Source organism: Ambystoma mexicanum, chromosome 1q (assembly GCF_040938575.1).
Source record: "Ambystoma mexicanum isolate Mex_15411 chromosome 1q, UKY_AmexF1_1, whole genome shotgun sequence".
Lineage (NCBI taxonomy): Eukaryota > Metazoa > Chordata > Amphibia > Caudata > Ambystomatidae > Ambystoma > Ambystoma mexicanum.
This window is the reverse complement of record NC_090922.1, coordinates 1,232,889,712-1,232,909,387: the sequence shown is the minus strand read 5'-3', so window position 1 is coordinate 1,232,909,387 and position 19,676 is coordinate 1,232,889,712. Positions and strand designations below refer to the sequence as shown.

At 45.3% G+C, this 19,676-nt stretch overlaps 1 protein-coding gene across 2 annotated transcripts in view; it reads left to right on the top strand.

The window, feature by feature from the left end:
• ALG6 (ALG6 alpha-1,3-glucosyltransferase) overlaps positions 1–19,676 on the top strand; it is a 908,528-nt gene that overhangs the window by 140,874 nt on the left and 747,978 nt on the right. The gene's annotated exons all lie outside the window — the stretch shown is intronic.

Below are 19,676 nucleotides of genomic sequence, written 5' to 3'. Positions count from 1 at the left end.
CTTCGGGGGAGAGCGAGGTATCCGGGAGTTCAGTTGGATGCAAATACCCACGATAGAGTAGCTTTTAATAATTACAGGGCGCTGGTATGGTAGGTCCTGTGGATTATGTATCCCGCTATGCCTGAAATAAATTCTATTCTTGCTAAAACAATGAAGTTGGATGATGATCCTGCTGCCCACATCCAGTTAATTCTCGAAATATGAAGGGCAGGGACGGGAGAAGCCTGGGATAAGAATCTGGTAATTCTTTACTACATGCTAAAGAAGGAACTTAGTTGGGAAGTTCATTTCGATCTAGAAAAAGTAGTAGGGATGGAGGCCAAGAGTTGGCCGGAAAGTCGGGCACATATTGTGCATTTTTGTAAAGGGAGGCAAGAGAAGGAAAAGGAAAGTATAGAAGAGGCACAAAAGGCAGAGGCCAAGCTTGCTCAGAAACAGCTAGGGAAAATCTGTTTGGAAGGAGCAGTGATTACCAGCTCCACGGAGGGACAATTGGGACAACCACAACATAGTGAATCGGGTATGACACAAGGTTGGATCGGCAGGTTATCATACTGGCCCAATGCAAAAGAAAGGGTTTTCTGAGGGGTAGCGGAAGATTTTCACGAGTAAGTGTCATTTGGTGGATTCGGAGGAATGGGGCCCTGGTTTAACAGGTCAATGGGGAATAACTATGGAGGGTTGTATGGGATTCAGTGTTAGTCATGTGGAAGGATGTGACACATGTTACGAGTTTGTCCAGACAGACCACAGTATTTTAATGTGAGAGCTCAGTAAATGCAATCCCTGACCATGCCATATGTCCCATGCTTTGTGCAATCACAGCAGGCATGGTGCAATAGAACACAGCAACTGGGGCTGCACAGACCTATGTGGTTCAACCGACCGTGCCAGTACAGGCATCGGGACAAATATGAGAGAAAAAATCCTTTACCCCAAGGAACGCATTACTAAGTGTTCTTGCTTCCTGGTGCTCATATGAGCAAAGAGTAGGACAACCCACGGGGATCTCTGATGTGTCCAGTCTTGTCCGTTACCACGATCCGGAAGAGGAACCCCCCCGGATAGTTGTGCAGGTAGGTGACCAAACGTTTTCATTCAGGGTCTATACAGGGTCTGCAAAATCTTGCATCAGGGAAGGTGCGTTCCCATTTTCAGGTAAAGGGATGGACACACAGGGATTCTCTGGGATTGTCCTGTCTGTTCCATACACTAAAGATCTACATATTAAGGTAGGTACACAAAATGTGCCTGCTCCTTTATTGTATTGCACAGATACCCCTGCAAATTTCTTGGGCAGAGACCTCTTCAGTCGACTGTACATGTCGATCGCTTTCACGGAGGAAGGTATAATATGCTCGACTCCAGGTTTGTATCCTGTAAGAGAAGCAGCGTGTTTGCATGCATACTGTAGTGACAGCTGGATAAGAGGGGGTGCCTATACATTCAACTTTGTTTCTTTATTAGGTAATGGTTCTGGTGATTTGGGTCCCGTGAATCAGAGATCAGACATGGCAGTTACCGACTGAGTTTTTGTTTCGGCCTGTTGTGCCACAGGTGGTAACACCAGGCAGCATTGTTCTGATTCTCCTAAAAGCAGTAGTTATCAAGAAGAACAAGGTGGTTCTTTCAAGCACTGTTGTGGAAGCCAGAGAGAGGCACACAGTTTTGTGCATCAATCCAACCTTAACGCTAAGGGACATGTCTGACGAGCAATTGTTCGAAAACACCAGAGAGATGGTTTTTGAGATTGGGTGCCTTGCCAGATAGCGATAGAGCAAAGGGAAGTACCATAGACCATGCTCATTGTTCGAAATAAATCACCACATTGTTAGAAGGATTTGGAAAACGTGCCAGATGATTTATGGACCAGTAATCCTTATGGTGTTGGGCTGCTAAAGAGTGTTGGAGCACTGCGGATCAAACTGAAATCTGGTGTGATATTACAATAGCTTAAGCAGTACTCCATGTCTAGACGGACCTGGGAAGTTATGTGACCATTATGGACTTGTTGAAGCAAGGCATAATACAACCTTATGTGTCCTCCGGCAACACGGCCATCTACCCTGTGAAGAGGGCAGAGGGGTCCAGTTGGAGATGGTCCAGGATTTGCCCACCTCAATAATATTGTTGAGGCGGAATTTCCGGTGCTACCGAATCCTGTTATCATTCTCTGTAATAGCTCTACTGGGCGAACCCACTTCACGCTGATAGATTTAAAGAATGCATTTTTCTTGGTCCCTTTACACCCCGATTCTCAGTACCTCACAGCATTTATGTATCGTGGTCAGAGATTTGAGCACACAAGGTTGTCCCAGGGGTACTGTGAATCTCTCCGTTTTCAACATGGTCGTTCAAATGGATTTGGGGAATTTACCTGTGTCCAGTATTGTAATCAAGTACTTGGATGATTTGCTAGTCTGTAGCATTTCAGAAGAGCAGTGTCGAGGGGTTTCAATAACGCTTCTCACCCTGCTTGCGGAGAAGGGGTACAAAGTGGATGTAGAAAAATTGCAGAAGATGCCGAGAAGGGTTTATCCGGCTTCCATAAGGCACGAAATGTCTTGAATTTCCATCCATGGAATAGTGGTATGGAAAACCCTGGCCCTGTATAGGAAATGTATCATCCCTGACACCCCAGGCCCATATTTATTATTAAAAAATTACAAACTGACTGGAGCATTCCCATCAGAGGAATGGAAAAAAAGTACAAGGACATCATGGCCACAATAGGAATTACAGAGGAAATATTAATTATCAACCGAACCAAGCAAAGCGGAAGCTTATGAAGAAGGATTGGATTCAGACATCTTGTGCAAAACGCCAGCATAAGCTGCACCAAGACCTCTGGATTGAACAAAGAGCATTCAAAACAACCCCCCCAAAGTACCTGGAAACATTCCGGAACCAATCACTTCAAAAACCTTTTTTAAATTTTAATTGAATATCCTACCCACCCAGGAGTCTCTGAAAATATTTACCACTCCTCCATGAGACCTGACATGCAGATTTTGCACAAAAAAAAGGAGCAACAAAAATCCATGAAACATGTAATTCTTATCTGCATGGTAGTCCCATGCAGCTACAGCCCAAGGGACCAATCACTTGGGCAGGGCTATAATATCAAAGGTCTCGTATTCCTCTGAAGACTGGTGGAAAACTATCTGCTTAGGAGAAGATGTTGGACTAACATAGGTTGTAACAAACATTCTAAAGAAGACACTTCTTTCAATGCAAAAATAAATTCCAGACTGAGTGGAGAAGCAATGTAGACATCTATACTTGGCTTTGTTGAAAATGTAACAATATCCCGGCACCAAAGGATACATGACTGGCTTTCAACTTTTCTACTGATGATCGAGAACTTATTTGAAGAGAAGATGTTCTTGTGTTAAGATAAAGGTTTTGCACAAACCATATATCTTAATAAAAAAGAGAAAATAATAGCAGTACTGCCAGACAGAGGTTAGTATATTTGGGGCAAGTGATATCGCCTGCAGGAAGGAAGGTAATGCCAGAGAGAGCCACCGCAGTTCAGAATACGCCTCAGCCAGTCACACTGAAACAATTGCAGCAGTTCTTGGGACTCTGTAACTATTGTAGATCTTGGAACATTGACTACTCTAGTTATGTGAGGCCCTTCTCGTAGGTACTTAAGGAAACGCAGAAGGTGAAGGGTCTGATGCAATGGTACGAAGAAATGCTGTCTTTCTTCCAGGAACTCAGGCTGCGATCAGCAATGCTGCAGTCTTGGTGACACTGAATATGTTTTCTGATTCAAAACGGGCAGGTGATTGCAGCAGTCCTTGCCCAGCAAACATCACTTGGCCATAAACCTTTAGCATACTATAGCAGACTCTAAGACCCAGTGATGCAGGGACAGTTCCCTTGTGAGCAAGCTTTACCGGCAGCAGCTTTTGCAATTCAAAAGTCTTCAACCATTACCATGGGTTGCCCGGGGACATTGTACGTGGAGTATGCAGTCTTTGCGATCTTGGAAAAATCCAAGTTGACTTGGATGACCCAAAGAGTGTTGGGGTATGAGGTTATTTTATCGAATGCATCTATACATATTGTTGTCACTCTTGTGACTTTGTAGGCGAGCCAGTGAAACCTGATGACATTGTCCACGATTGCGCAACATATGAGGTAAAGGAGGAAGTGCTTGAAGCACTCGTGTATAGGCGCGTTATAAATGCCAAATCATATCAAGCGAGGACGAGTGTTAAGGAGGATGCTTTGGAGGGAGTTGAGGTACATTTTGTTGATGGGTCCTTGACAATCAATCCAGACACTGTTGAGAGGCATACGGGTACAGCCGTTGTAGGCCTTGTGGATGGGGAATACCAGATCCGACTGAAGAAACGGTTGCCTTTGCATTACTGGGCGGAACTAACAGCACTTATAGAGGTGCTAGAAGTGAGTAAGGGGAAGGCGGTCATAATTTATTCTGACTCTGCGTATGTAACCTCCACTGTGCATTCAGGCTTATCATAGTGGCAGAGAATAGGGTTTAGAAGATCTGATGGGACTCCTGTTCAGCATGCTGCGCTGCTATCCACAATAATTGAAGCGCTAACATTGTCCACAGAGGTAGGGCTCGTAAAATGTGCTGCGCATACTAATCGTACTAACTCAATAGCACTTGGAAATGAGGCACTCGACAGGACGGTGAAAGAGGCAGCATATTTGCCATCCTCAAAAAATGGAAATCGTGTCCCAGCAGGTACCGTTGCCAGTTCCATACACTGCAGTCCCATTGCTTCAAATAATAGAAATGCAAGGAAAAGCACCTAAAAAGTAACAGTAGCTTTGGGCAAAAAGAGGAAGTTGCCTCTCTCCCATGGGGTTGCTCTTAAGACAGGAGCTGACAGGGAAGATAGTAATGCCTGTAGAACTACTTCTTGTGGCTGTAGAGCAACTGAATTACCCGTCTCACACTTTTCTATGACAAATTGCAGTAATGCTCCAGGAGGAATGGTTTATACCAAACCTCCAGGAACAGGTAAGTAGATTTGTAGGAAACTGCATAGTTTGTAGGGAATGCAATCCTGGAAACACCATGAGGTCAGTAAGGGGAGTTTTGTCTGGGCCATTTCTGGAGCTCAATATTGACTTTATGCACGTGAGATGTAACAATTACTGGTACCTTTAGTCATAGTTTGCCCATTCTCGTGGTGACTTGAGGTTGGTCCCCGAGTACAACCCTAATGCAAAATCTGCACTGCAGCAAGGTTTCTGGTGACTGAGGTATTTCCATGTCAGAGAATGTGTGAAGTCTCGTGGAATGGTTAAATGGGATTTTTAAGGTCCAGTTGGCAAACATGTGTAGTGATTTAAGTAAACCGTGGTTACACTGTATGTCTTTGGTTTTGTTTTATTTGAGGAATCAGCCAGGAAAAGAGCACTACCTTAGTCCTAACGAGATTGTGACTGGACGTAGATTACACACACACACACCACTCTCACCTGCACCCACAGCATCAGAGGCACACAGGTCATCGGAGGTTCTGGGTGAGGAGTACCATAGGACCTTAACCAAAAGTGTCAGAATGATATCTTCGCAGGTTGTCCTCCCTCCAACAGCCTACAGGAGTAAGCAGCAAAGAATACAGCGATCTGCACAAGCCACTATTGTTCCCTGGTGACTGGATTTTTATCCGTTCCTTCGTGCAATGCTGGAATGAGCGGCGTTTCCATGGGCCGCACTGTGTGATTTTGTGATTTTCGCAACTCAACTGCTTTGGAGGTGGAAGGCACCAAGAGCTGGGTCCATATCAGCGATGAATGAAGGGATACTGGTGCCCCTCCACCGGCGCAGCAGGCTCAAAGTGAAAGTATGCCCTAAGGATTCGCAGTTAATTCCAATGGAAAGGGGAGGGAGTGAATAAAAACCAAGAATTTAAATTTTTCAAGAAGAAGAAGAAAACTTTGGATTTATAATGTAGATTGGAATGGTTGCTTATGTACCTTTTTTTGTGTTTCTTTTGTCATCATGTTCAAAGATGGATGTAAATGGTTAAATTCATCTAGACTCATAGAATTTGATGACATATTATTCAGGCCACAAAGAAATGTTGATTTCCTGAACAATGAGGACAATGCAAATGTAAACCCTATAGTAGATGCATATGGTTTTGCAGCAGATAATGTATGGTATAGCCAAATGAGGAGCCTTGGCGAGATAGATCTGTAGGGTTTTTCTATATCTACTCTTTCATCCCCCATGCTTCTGGTGTCTCTAGGGTGTTTATCCCAGATGAAAGAGAGGTAGCAGAGGCACTGTGTTTAGTCCACCTAGCTTTGTCCAAGGTCCGAGGGCAGTTCCAAGGGCAATCAGTGTAAGGAAGGCAGGCATGATATCAAAGTAAGACAGAAACAAGTGATCACAGTTCAAGGGTGTTTAACTTTATCAGGGGTGTGAAACACGCCTATATAAACTTAAATCTAAGATGGGAGCAAGCTTTGACCATTACATAATAATACAGCCCTAGTGTGCAGTCCTAGTGCAGTCTAGTCAAATAAGAGCCTATACTAAAATACAAAATAAAAACTATTGCCAATCCTTACCGCTATGCTACAAATAGTGTGGAATAATGTTCACGAAAAAGAAAAGTGTTCACAAAATGATAAGTCAGGATGTTCAGGCCATTGCCCTCCCTGCCCCACGTTTCTAGCACGGGACAAGGCAGGACACTCGTGCACAGTACACTCTTGGGCTTCTTCGGCAGAAGTTCACAGTTCCTTTTACCAACATCAGGGCCTTCTTTGCCCAAGTCTCTTACGTTCAAACTTTCTTGATTCAGAGGGCCTGATGTACCAAAAACAACGAAAAAAGTTCCTTTCCAAATAATCAAGTCAGGCGATTCACTCTTCACCCTGAATCCCCTTCAGCTGGGCTCAGAACCTTTTGCATACAGTTAGCTTCCCTCCGTCAGGTTCAGACCAACTTTAGTTCGCAGGAATCCCTCAGATGGGTTCACACTTGCCACAGCAAAATCTTCTCGAGTGACTTACGGTTCACCCAGGATCCCCCTCTTCCGGGCTAAAATCCCTTTTTATACAATTCGTCCCACTCAGCCAGGCTCAGGCCAATTTTAGTTCGCAGGCACCCCTCTGTCAGGTTCACTTGCCACAGCAATATCTTCTCAGTTGACTTATGGCTCACCCCGGATCCCCTTCTTCTGGGCTCAGATCCCCTTTTATACAATTAGTCCCCCTCAGTCGTGCTCAGACCAATTTCAGTTCACAGGCAATTGAAGACTTTCAAATGTGCATGGGATTCAACTTAACCCGCTGCAGGACTACTTCGATTTCACAATTCAGTGCACGCTCAGTTGGATACCAAACGGAGACCTTCGAGTGACCACCCACGTGGCACCAGATCACTCTATCTGGTACCTATTTTGGTTTAATAAAGTTCAGTCACATACAAGTTCTCGTTCTGCATAAAATGTTGGCGCTTGCAACCTTGAGTATAACACAGTCCGGTCTGCTATCAGTTTCTCCAACTCACTGGCATTGCTTCGTTGTGGGAGTCAAGGACAGTACCGCAGTTGCAATCTCTTCTCCCTACCTTGACTATCAATACAGGTGGGCCCTGCGTATTTTTAACACATGCTGCACCGTTGTCAGCTGCAATTCCCAGTCTTATGTTTCTTTTCCTTGAGACCTCTTTAAAGTCGCAGTCCTTCCCCGCAAAGCACAAGGGTACTTCCCTCCACGTCGTCCTCTCTGGTCTCGCCGCCTTTTTCCTCGGTTTAAACTGCCTTCTCGGAATTGCTGATTCCTCAGGCGTTTTGCCTTGCTCAGTGTGCTTCATGCTCCACCTTTTATCCGTGTGGGTAAGTGTGATGGAAGTCAGGTGTGTGTAATTATCAGTAATTGCCTGACTCTACCTGACCCTTGTGTTAGGACATGTCCGGTATACGGCTCTGGTGTTAGTCCGTTGTCGCTCACGATGAACTGTCTGTGAGAAAGTGTTTGTTTTGGAAAAGGGGGGGTTGAGCTTTTATGTATCCTACCTGGTAGGATGGGGAAAAAGTGTATAAGGAAGGGGATACCACGTCTCACACTTCGGTGTCCCACTTCCACTCCCTGAAGACCCCTCATCCAGGTGATACTCCCTCACTGGTCCACCTCCAGGACTGGATCCAATAGCGATGGCTGTGTCCTGGCCACCTGGATGACTGATCCCCGGGGACTAGCGGGTGAGACACCTTCAGGTTTCTTACACCAGGTCACAGCATTTGACTGTTGATGATCATTATTCGTAAAGAGCAGCAGAATGTCTGGTGTACACAAAGAGTCCAATTGAGTTTTACTGGGGCTATTATCACCAATAACCGATGGGAGCTTGGGGAGAAGAGTTGCAGAGCTGAAGGGATGAGGGGATTCTCGGAAGAAGGGATGTCATGTGTAAATCAAGAACGTGGAAATGTGTGTCAGAAGTATTTAAAACATCTCACATGGCTCAAGCAGCCAGAAAAACCTGTTAAGATAAAGACGCTCACACATTTTTCTCTGTGTTTTAAGGGGGATGGCACAGTGCCTGTTGGAAACTGCAGCCGCACGCTTTGCATAACTGACCTGGCTGGAGGTACAGTTGCGATTCTCATACACCTACCGACAGCACCTCCAGCCTTGCGAGGTGTGTGCAGTTTCACCACGTTACATGTGCCTCTCCATGTTATTCCAGAGGAACACTTGATCCTTGCCCGTCCGATGTTGAAAGCCATATCTGTGCCCACTTTGTCCCCTGCACCCTCTGTATCATCACACATGGACACATCAATGACTCTGTCTGATCACTTAAAAGAGGGACTATTGTGGCAGACCAATCGGTCCAACTACCTTTCGGCTGCATCTTCAAAAAGCTTTGATGGACATCCCTGAACAGTATTGTTTGTTTAGTTTTACAGAGACTTTTTTTCTTCCCTCCTGGCGTCCAAGCTGCAGCCACCTCGAAGTGGCTCCAGGTGACCCGGTATATACTCTTGCTATTTGTTAATTCTTCTGAATCAGCTTTCAGTGCCATCAAGAAAGAACTGCAGGCCCTGAGGCTCGTAGCCTTGCAGAACATGTATGTCCTTGAGGATACTGCAGGCACAGTAAGTCGGTGTGCTTGGATCTTGGCGGCTGTGAAACACAGGCTCCAGACAGGCCCTTCCTCAATGTAGACCGCATATGCTGCAGGCGGCTTGGTTCTTGGGCCATAAGTAGAGGATCTGCCAAATCTCAAGCTTCAAGTCAAGATGGTGTCCAGTGTAGCACTGGTGCCCATTCGATGGGTGGTGTGCGTGCTAGGCAGTGCCAGGGTCACTCCCGAAGCCCACTCATGGCAGGAGAATAATACAGGAGGAAGTGCCAGGGATTCCCCTGACGTGCACTGATGGCAGGACAGCATTACAGGACACAAGACTGGTAAAGCCCACTAGTCTGGCTAAAGAAGACACTGACAAAGGTTTCCCTTTGCATCAGTTCTTTGGCTCTTCTGCGATATTTAATGTCATCGGAATCTAAGTTCCAGTGGGCAACCTCCTTATCCAAGGTAATGGATTATACAAGCACCAGTGAGTCCGACATTGTGCAGTTGGTGAGAATGCTGCTGTCAATCATGATCCATGAATAAAACTCTTGAAAGAAGGCTGTGCAGATAGCTCATGGGCAACACAATCACCTTGGATCTAGGTCGATGCCAAGGAACATGGGTTTGATTACCGTGCAGTGCTTAGAAGCTGGCGGAATCCAGTATTAAGCACCACATAATTGATGAATAAATAAATGCATTAAAAACATGGATGGTGCTACCTCAGTCAACAAATGAGAAGGATCTGCACCATTCAAACATGAAGTGGATCTCCAATCGTAGACAGCCAGCTACCCCATAGCTGTCCAGCAATAGACAGCCCTTGGGAGAAGTGTGGAACAGGACCAGGCATTCCTAATCCCGGTTTCAACCCGTTTAGGTCACGCAAGGCACTGACCATTCATCGAAGTCTGGATCCCATGTAAGTGCATCCCATTATTGGTGGGTTTACAGCTCTAAAGGACAGGAAGACGGCCAAAAATCAAGATGGAGAAAATGGCAGGTCTTAAGGAGTCATCATCAATTATAGCAGCAATCGCGCTTGCATAGTGTTTACCCCACTGTTCATTCCTTAATCATTTTACAATTTGTTATGTACCAAACATGAAATTGAAAAGTTATCCAGTGCATTTGTTTTATTACAATTATGTTCAAGCTGTGCTTCAAAAGAACTTCAATTAACTGCCAACACATGTTTCAACACTAGGTCTTTTTCAAGGCTGTAGTATTACATACACAAAACAGAAACAAAAACCAAATACAGCAAAATAAAATATATGAAAAAGGCAATTCTGTACATACCAAATTTATGGTTTGGGGGCAAGCAAAGAGGCAGAATAGAAGGTTCCAAACAGAAGCAAGGTAAAAAATGATTAGTGTGATCCTAGATAGCAGTATGAGATACATTGTCAATCTAGTTTGTGTGTTAAGTTCAGACCAAACATTTGTTACATGCCCAGCTGCTAAAAAAGGGTTAGACGAAGTAACCAAAAACACCAGGCATCCAAATGCCCTGGTCAAATTAAAAGGGAATGATAAGTGATGTGAGTATAATTTTCTACAAATCACCAAGTACCGTGAGACTTGTTAGCAACTTCCTTAGTTAAGGGGATTTTCAAACTCTCTGGGATTAGTAACCAAAGCACCAGGGTACACCTGTGTGTAGTGCCTATCTTGAAGAACTCACCAATAGCGGATATAGTTCGTCCTAAATGACAAAAGAAAAATAGAGGTCCGACCAACAGCCACACCTTTGGATTACTCCAGTGCACCCATGGTGAAAGATTCCACACCGGGCACTTATCATTGTTCAATCTGTGTGGGTCTTATGTACGAGGATTCCATCACCTCATCATAAAGTCTCAGGTTTGCTGAGAACATATATACACGATGCTAAAAGCCTGTATAGAAGTTTTAATAGGTACAGTCAGTAGCCTAGTAGTTTTCACAGTTTTTAAATAATAATCATAAATCACAATTTAATGTGGCCCAACGCGTTTCGAGTATCAATTTTCACTCTTCATCAGGGGGAGGGGATCCTTTGTTACAAGACTAAATCTCTTAAACTAATGTTATTGGTTGAAAACATGCGATGATGCCATTTTTTGTACTCCTATCTGTACTCCTATCTAACTAATGAAGTACCTTGTTTTGGTTCAAAAGTATAAACATGAATACATATTATTAGATAATTTATTACTTTTTTCTACAGAAATTGTATTGAATGTTAAGAATACAGAACACATTGCCCCTGATGAAGAGTGAAAATTGATACTCGAAACGCGTTGGGCCACATTAAATTGTGATTTATGATTTGTTGTTATAAAATGAATAAACTACTGTTTGTTGGATAAACAGAAAAGTTGTCAAGAAATAATTGGATGATTTAAGAATAACTTTGTGAGCTAAACAAAGCAATGAAATTTATTTAAAAACTGTGAAAACTACTACGCTACTGACTGTACCTATTTAAACTTCGATACAGGCTTTTAGCCTCTTGTTGATAGTGTGCAGGGGACGCGGGTTTCCTTAAATAGGAAACTATTGTTCCATGTGTGTATTCCAGCCTAGATACCAAGGCTGAGCACCTCTCCCTACACTTCAAATTACTTATTATTCCTGATTTAACTACTTTGAATCATTACTATATACACTCAAAATATAGGTGTGCATGGTTATTATCAAACTTCTTGTTATCAACATATATACACGACCCATCTAATTAAATAGACAAATTAGAATGCAGTAGCCATACATAAATGAACAGGCAGTCAACCCTTACCTTATCTAATAACGTGTACAATGATCGTAACGTAATAGCGTAGGTTCCCTCGTTCACAAATGACATTAATTTATATTCCTGCATTGAAAACAGGAATACAGAAAATCAGGATTTGCAAAAAGTGACAATTCAAATAATACTATCAACTTACAAACTCAAGAGCTTGGTTGCCCAATGTCACACCCGCAATTGTACAAAGGGCATCCTGTTCGGAATCTACCCTTACCTGCAGCAAGTGCCAGTCGCGTCACTATTTAAAACCGCCCTGGGTCATAATGTGTGTAGTACACTAGGATTGTATATCCATGAAGCCCGCCATGTTTGAGTTGCAGTCTATTGATAAAAAGAGCGAAGTGTGTATTCTATTGCAAATACCTCAGGCGTGTGTAGTACGTGCCACATTCTAACATTGTGACAAGTTGTTTTTTTCATTTTTTGGAAGCAGATGCCATGTTCCACCTGCTAAGAAATTATGTTAAAATGCACACTAGCGAAAAAAAAAATGCATCCTGACCCTTCGAGCCAATAAAGATGCACTGGCTCGCAAATACCGAAATAGAGTGTTCTGTCTAACTTTTGACATCAAACGTCCAGTACGTGTTGTGTCACTAGTTTCGTGCCTACTCGGTCTCCTAATATCGTATTGTAAATGGCTCAATGTATCACATTGCTTCCACGAATGCTGCTCATATGCAGGTGCCACTATCAAAATAAAAAGTGCATATTGGATTACGTTTGGTATCTTGGATGCTTCATTCCTTCTTACTTCCAGACATTATCCAATTGCATTAATGTAAAATTGTTCATTGAGTACAAAAGGTTTGAAACTTTTAAAGTTGACAACATTATCTAATTCGTATTAGAGCTAATCTGTTTTATACAAGTGATTAGTACAATTTTTATACAAACTCCCATAATTAGAGTAGTCTTGCAACCTAAATGTCCCCAAAAGACGAGAGTTGAATCAAGCCTGGCTCAACAGTAATAACATCACATTGACCAATGAAATCCACCAATATTGTCACAGAAATACATGCATTTTTTGTTGTTTGTCTAACGCTAGCTGAGTACATCCGAAATAGCGAATGCATTTGGATTCCATACATCTAAGGATCCATTTGGTCCCCTCCCCTTGTTTACCACACTTTGCATGCATCAAACCAATGAATCGGAGTTCCCCCTTATTTCCCATTTTATGGCATTCTTGCTGGTGATTAGCCAATGGTTATCTTGGGTCTTGACAATGTAAGCTAGCTGGATGTTATCTAATGCACATTCTAAGCTCTCAAATGGTGCTGCCAATGTAGATTTGGTCACATGCACAAATTATAGCTAAGTTTTCCTGTTTTCAGTGAAATCCGATAAAATCTGGAAAAACACCCCGGAAGAAAAGGTGCCTCATAGGTATAAAAAATAAAAAACAATGTTTCCTCTATCCCAGTGGTGCTTTAGTGTGAGCAGAGATGGGAGGAAGTTTGGGATTGAAGGGGTGGCTGTAGAGAAGCCTTGGCAGTCAATGGGAAAAGGGCCCTACTTCCCCCATGTATCCTTGTTTGCTTTCTCCCATTGCTTCCCCACCTGTCCCCTGACCTTATTAAAATCACTGCACATTCAATGTTACATTGTTTTCTTTGTAAAGAAAAAATATTTGTAAAAGAAAAAATATTTGTATTCATATTTGGTCAGAGCTTTTTTAAGGAATTGTAGACCTACTTGAGCCATGTTTGCGGTTGATGATGCACATCTTAAAATTGGCTACAATTCCTCAGAGTAGCCCTTAACTACTGGCAAATATTTGTATTTACAAAAAATGGTTTAACATGGATTTTTTAGTGTCTCTGTTTGTGCCAACAAATCATCTGTATATGTTTTTCTGTCTGGAGGAGTGCTGAAAATGTTCAGCTGCCTGTCAGCTTTAAAAGGAAAGGTGTGAGAGTCTTCCATGTATGAGGCTAGCATGAGACCACAGTGTCACGATCACGTTCCAACCTACTGTGCCTCTCTAGAGCACTGGGACCCAGCAGCCAATCAGAAGCTGTAGGCCCCCTAATTGCTTCCTAGCACTTTCTTTCTTCAAGGAGAGTTTTAAAATTAGGAGCGATTTTATAAATGATGGTTCATTTAAGGAGCCATTGTTTTGGACAAGACACTCATAACCTTTCTGTGTAAAGAAATGCAAATGACCATTTAATTCTGAAAGCACACAGAAAGCACAATTTAGTTGCCTAAATCTACATCGTCCTCCAAGCAAATGTAACACAGAACAGTTTAAAATGAACTAACTACATTATTTTCAGAATGTAATACTTCCATCATAATCTTAGATGAAACCTTCATTGGTCAAACACAAACAGGAAACCCTTTCACACTACATTTTGTTATGAGCCTTTCAAAACCCAAAGGTCATTTTTTGCCTTTTGCTGAATTGCATTCTGGTATTTATAGTCTCTCAGTCAAGATGGGGGGAATAATGTCACAATTGTACTATTTTTCCCTACCATATTTCTATAAGGATTTATATATTTGTGTGAATATCTTGCTAAAGTATAAGTACTTTTGCTCTCTGAGGATATTTTTCTGCTGTTAATTAGTTTTTTTAAAGTCCAATGCTCTTTTCTCTTGCACACTTTCACACATTTGTATATTTCACTTTAAGATATGTTAAGTTACTGTGAGTATATTCATGGGTGCCAGCTAAAGATTTTTGATATGGGGACAAAGGTTCCCACACAGAGTGAAGTGAGAGAGCCATGCTCATACCCAGTCAAGACAACACATTTTAAAGCACACGGAAGGTATAAACATACAACTTCCCAACAACAATAACCTAACCTGCTGAGTCGTCTTTTCAACATTCTGATGTAGGATCCCCTGATATTCCCACACCAAACAAACAGTTTTGGCCTGCTCACCCCCTCCAGTCAAGCCTCAGGGGGGACATTAATGAGACTCCCTTTTCAATTTTTAGTGAGCAGCACTTGATAAACAGTTAATAATCTGCTTGGCGTTTATTTCTTTTGACAGTCAAAATAAACCTTTTCGAGGGGATTGGGTCCTTCGACGTATTCCATATCTATGAAAGTAATCACCACAGCTGTGCTGCTTCGGAAAATCTTCGGCGTCTGCGTCCTGCGTCATGACGTCGATACGCCGTCCTCGAGGACCTCCTCCGACGGCCGACATTACTGGATGTTATAAGTAGGACGCACAACGCCCGTAGCCTCCGTTCCGTTTTGTCCGCGAACGTGCTTGCTTCGGGAATCTCGGCCTGCCTCGACTCTTCATATGCCTCTGCAGAGGAGGGTGGCGGCAGCTTGGACTGCTCCGGAGAGTCTCCCGGCAGTGAGCAAGTCTTTGCTGCGAAAATACCACCCAGCCAGTAGTGACCCCTGCTACTTGTCCAAGCACCCTAATGTGGAGAGTTTGGTGGTGCAGGCGGCTACGGCCCCGGCAAAGCAGGCGTTGTACCCTACCATCCCTCCTGATAGGGATGACAAGCGTTTTGATGGCTGGGCGAAAAAAGTGTTTTCTGCAGGGTGTATTGCGCTTCAGGCGACCAACTCCATTTGTGCCTTGTCTCGTTTCACGCACACTCTGTGGAACTGTGTTTCCTTTGCAGCTGAACATATTCCCGAAGGGGATGAACGGGATGGTTTTCTTGCCATCATTCAGGATGGCAAGGATGCCATGTGTGAGGCCGTTCAGTCGGGTTTGGACATGGCAGATTGCGTCAGCCGGTCCATGGCGGCGAGCACCGTGATACGCTGGTTTGCGTGGTTGCGGAAGTCGGGTTTTGCTCCTGATGTGCAGGCACGGCTCCTCAACATGCCCTTTGACGGGGAACATCTTTTTGGCAGCAAGGCTGACGAGAGCCTTGAGAGGTTGCAGACCTCAAAAGCTGCAGAAAAGTCGTTGGGCGCTGCAGTTCTACAACATCCGCCTTTTCGTCCTAGGGGACAGCAATGGAGGGGAGGTTCCTTTTGTTATTCTCATCCTTTGGTAAAGCGAGAGGAGCTGCAAGTCAAAGGGGCCACCATAGGAGTTCCAGAGGTGGAAAACAAGGTACTCGAGGTGCCAAGGCCGCTCGGGCTGTTGCCTCTTTGCCCTCAGGCACTGCCTCAGCCGCTGCAGCTCAGTCATGAGGCCATGTCCCATGGTTCGCCGGGTGGGGGAAGGCTGGCACAGCATCTTGCAGAGTGGCGCGCCATTACTTCAGATGTGTGGGTTCTGGAGACCATAACCCACGGCTACTGTCTTCCGGCAGAGGCCTCAAGACAATCCACTGGGGAATCTCTCTTTGAAGAGTCCGGATCCGCTCCTTGCGCAGGAAATTCAATCCCTGCTGGAGAAAGGTGCCATAGAACTGGTGCCTGTAGCGGAGAGGAACAAGGGATGGTATTCCCCTTATTTTTTGATTTCCAAGAAAGACGGGGGATTGAGACCCATCATGGACTTGCGGGGTTTGAACAAACTCCTCAGGAAGGACAAGTTCAAGATGCTTACTCTCTCTCAAGTCCTCCAGGCCCTTCAACTTTAGGACTGGTTGGTGTCTCTCGACCTCAAGGACGCTTATTTTCATGTGCCGATCCATCCAAAGCACAAGAAGTACCTGAGGTTCGCGGTTGGCGACTCGCACTTTAAGTTTTGGGTCCTGCCGTTCGGATTGACCTCCGCCCCGAGGGTCTTCACCAAGCTCATGGTAGTGGTTGCAGCGCACCTCAGGAAAGGGGGGTTTCACGTCTACCCCTACCTGGACGATTGGTTGATCAGGGCGCGCTCTTCCGAGCAAGTCCTGGATCATCTGTCAGTCACCTGCCACTCCCTCCACAAGCTGGGCTTCTCCCTCAACTTAAAGAAGTCCCATTTGACGCCAACTCAGAGGCTACAGTACATCGGAGCAGTGCTCGACACGTCCCTGGGACGGTGTTTTCCTCCCCAGGTATGGGCTCATTACATACAGCAGATGGTGCACAATTTTCAACTTGCCTAGACTTTCCCAGCGTTCGAGTTCTTGAGACTGATCGGCCTCATGGTATCCTGCATTCTTCTGGTGCCAGACCCCAAGTTGTGGATGAGATCTTTGAAATGGGCACTCACGCTCCAGTGGTCTGTCCTCCGGCAGGATGTCGGACCCTGTTCAGGTGCCGTCTTCGGTCGCCCAGGACCTTCTGTGGTGGGCCGACGAAGGCAATCTGATGAGGGGGGCTCCATTTTGGCTGCCCTGGCCGGAGGTGACGATCGTGACGGACGCATCCCTCACGGGATGGGGAGCTCATGCCAACGAGTTGACAGTCAGCGGTCGTTGGTCTCCGTCAGAGTCCAGATTACATATCAATCTGTTGGAGCTGAGGGCTGTTAGGCTTGCCTTGAAGGCTTTTCTGCCGACTGTGCGAGGAAAGAATGTCCTGATCCTGACGGACAACACGGTGGCATGCACTACCTCAACAAAAAGGGGGTGCAGGGTCACTTCCTCTGTGCAGGCAGGCGATGCAGCTCTGGTTCTGGGCAATCCAGCAGGAAGTTTCGATCTCGGCAGTTCATCTGGCAGGAGACGAAAACGAGACGGCGGACGCTCTGAGCAGGCAGAGCGCGATCTCTCACGAGTGGGAGTTGGCTCAGGAGATTCTCCTGGAAATCTTCGCCCATTGGGGACCCCTCAAGTTTATCTCTTCGCCTCCAGTGTCAACCGGAAGTGCGAGAGATTCTTCTTGCGGGTATTTCCGACAAACTGAGCCTTAGGAGACACGTTTGTGGTGGAGTGGTCATTCCCGCTGCTGTACGCGTTTCCTCCAGTCCCCGTCATCCCGCAAGTACTGCAGAGGTTACAGAGGTTCGGTTCCCGGATGATCCTCATTGTTCCGGCGTGGGCCCGGAGGACGTGGTACCCGGACCTTCTCGACTTATCCATCTGCCCTCCACGTCGTCTTCCCTACCGAGACGATCTGCTCTCTCCGTGTTACGCTCACCTGGTTCCCACAGGGGCGTCGATCGGACCCAGACAGCTGCGGTCTCCACCAACGTGATGCGTAGTGAAGAGATAACAGTCTGGACTGGCCCACCTAATCTTGTCTGCTGGACTCGTAGAAGTATTCTCCTGCAAGTGGAGAAAGGGATTTAGCCACCCGTGGACTTTAGTGATGGCCCCCCCCAACTGTTCTTGTTCTTCCCACTAATCACCTCCGATATCCTCTCTTGGTAACCTCACCTTATGTTTTTAAATGATGAGCTCTCTATCCTGCATGGCATGCAGGGGCACGTAGATACCAGTTACTTCACTGGTTTGAAGGGACTGGAGGAGTTCCGGAGGAATATTGACTCCAGTGTCTATAAAGTACAAAGAGTTCAATATGTCCGATGTTCACTCTTGTTCCATTCCTTCGTTAGGTTGCAGCTGGGTCCAAAAGAATATTGCCTGGAGGCAGCTGATGGCGTTCAGGTAAAGAGTCTGTATTACCAAACACTGTCCGGTAAAAGTTGCATGAGTTTAACTTGCTGTTTTCTCTCCCTTTATAGGTGCGGCATAGAAAGATGCGGCGAATTAAAGGATAATACCTCCGGTGGTAAAGCGGGTAAGCCTATGGTGGCAAAGAGATTGTCTCTGTCGGTTTTCTCGGCTCACCTTGTTATTCCTTTTGTTTTCCCCCCAGGTGCTGGGTTTCGACGAAGAAAATGATGGAGGCAGCGCCGAGTTGAAAGATGCGGTGGACTGGTGAGTATAACGCAGCGCTGCTGCTGGCGAAGCAACGCGTGCTGAAATAATGTCCTTTCCAGGCTCGGAGATGTGCTGGGTCCGGAATCAGGTAAGGAATCAAATAATGTCAGTGATCTAACCTCTTCTCCTTTCTTTTCCTTTTGTCTAGGAGCTCTGGATTCGAGGCGGGCGTGGCAGAAGACTGGATGCTGACTTGCAGACACAGTGAGCGTTACGCTGCTGGATGCAGAATAACACGAAGCATGAGCTGCTGTTCGGGCGTGGTTTAAATAGCCTGCAAAGTAGTCCCAGGTAAGAAGTTCCCTAGAACCACACCGGAGTAAAAAATAGTCCCTGTATTCAAATAGTCCCATCCAGGCTTCACGTTGGCTTGGACTCATTTGCAGCATGGTCTGCATAAGGTAAGTAAAGTCTATGAGCCTGGCGCCTATGGCGCCAGGACTGATTTCTATGATGAGCCTGGCGCCTAGGGCGCCAGGACTGAATCCAAACAGCCCCCAGCCGAGGCTGTTGGGGTTTTAATGAGTATCTGGAGGCATGCTCCCGGGGCTGATGGACTCGATCCGGATGCCCGGGGGTAGGCATCATGACACACGGGAGGGGGGGGTCAGGTTCTCCATCCAGAGGTCATGTCCCTCAACCTTCACGCTTGGTTTCTGAAAGGTTGAGGTATAAGGATTGGGATCTCCCTGAAGACGTGATACTTCCCTGCACCGTTGCCGTTGGAGAAAGTTCTGCGACTGGTGCAGGGTTAAGAATGTGGATCCTGTTGCATGTGAAATTCCCATGGTTCTGTCTTTTTTGCTTTCTTTGGCCCACAGGGGCCTTCAAGTGGGTACCATTAAAGGTTACCTGGCGGCGCTGTCCATATTTAAGCGCTCGTCTGAAGAATGTTCCTATTTTAAAATTCCGTTAATTTCTCAGTTTCTGAAAGGGCTCACTGATGTGTTCCCTCCGTCACCTTTCCTGGTGCCCGGTTGCAATTTGAACCTTGTTCTCAAGTTTCTGATGGGTGCTCCGTTTGTGCCTTTGCATTCATGCCCTTTGAGACTGTTAACTCTGAAAACTGTATTTTTAGTTGCGGTCACTTCCGC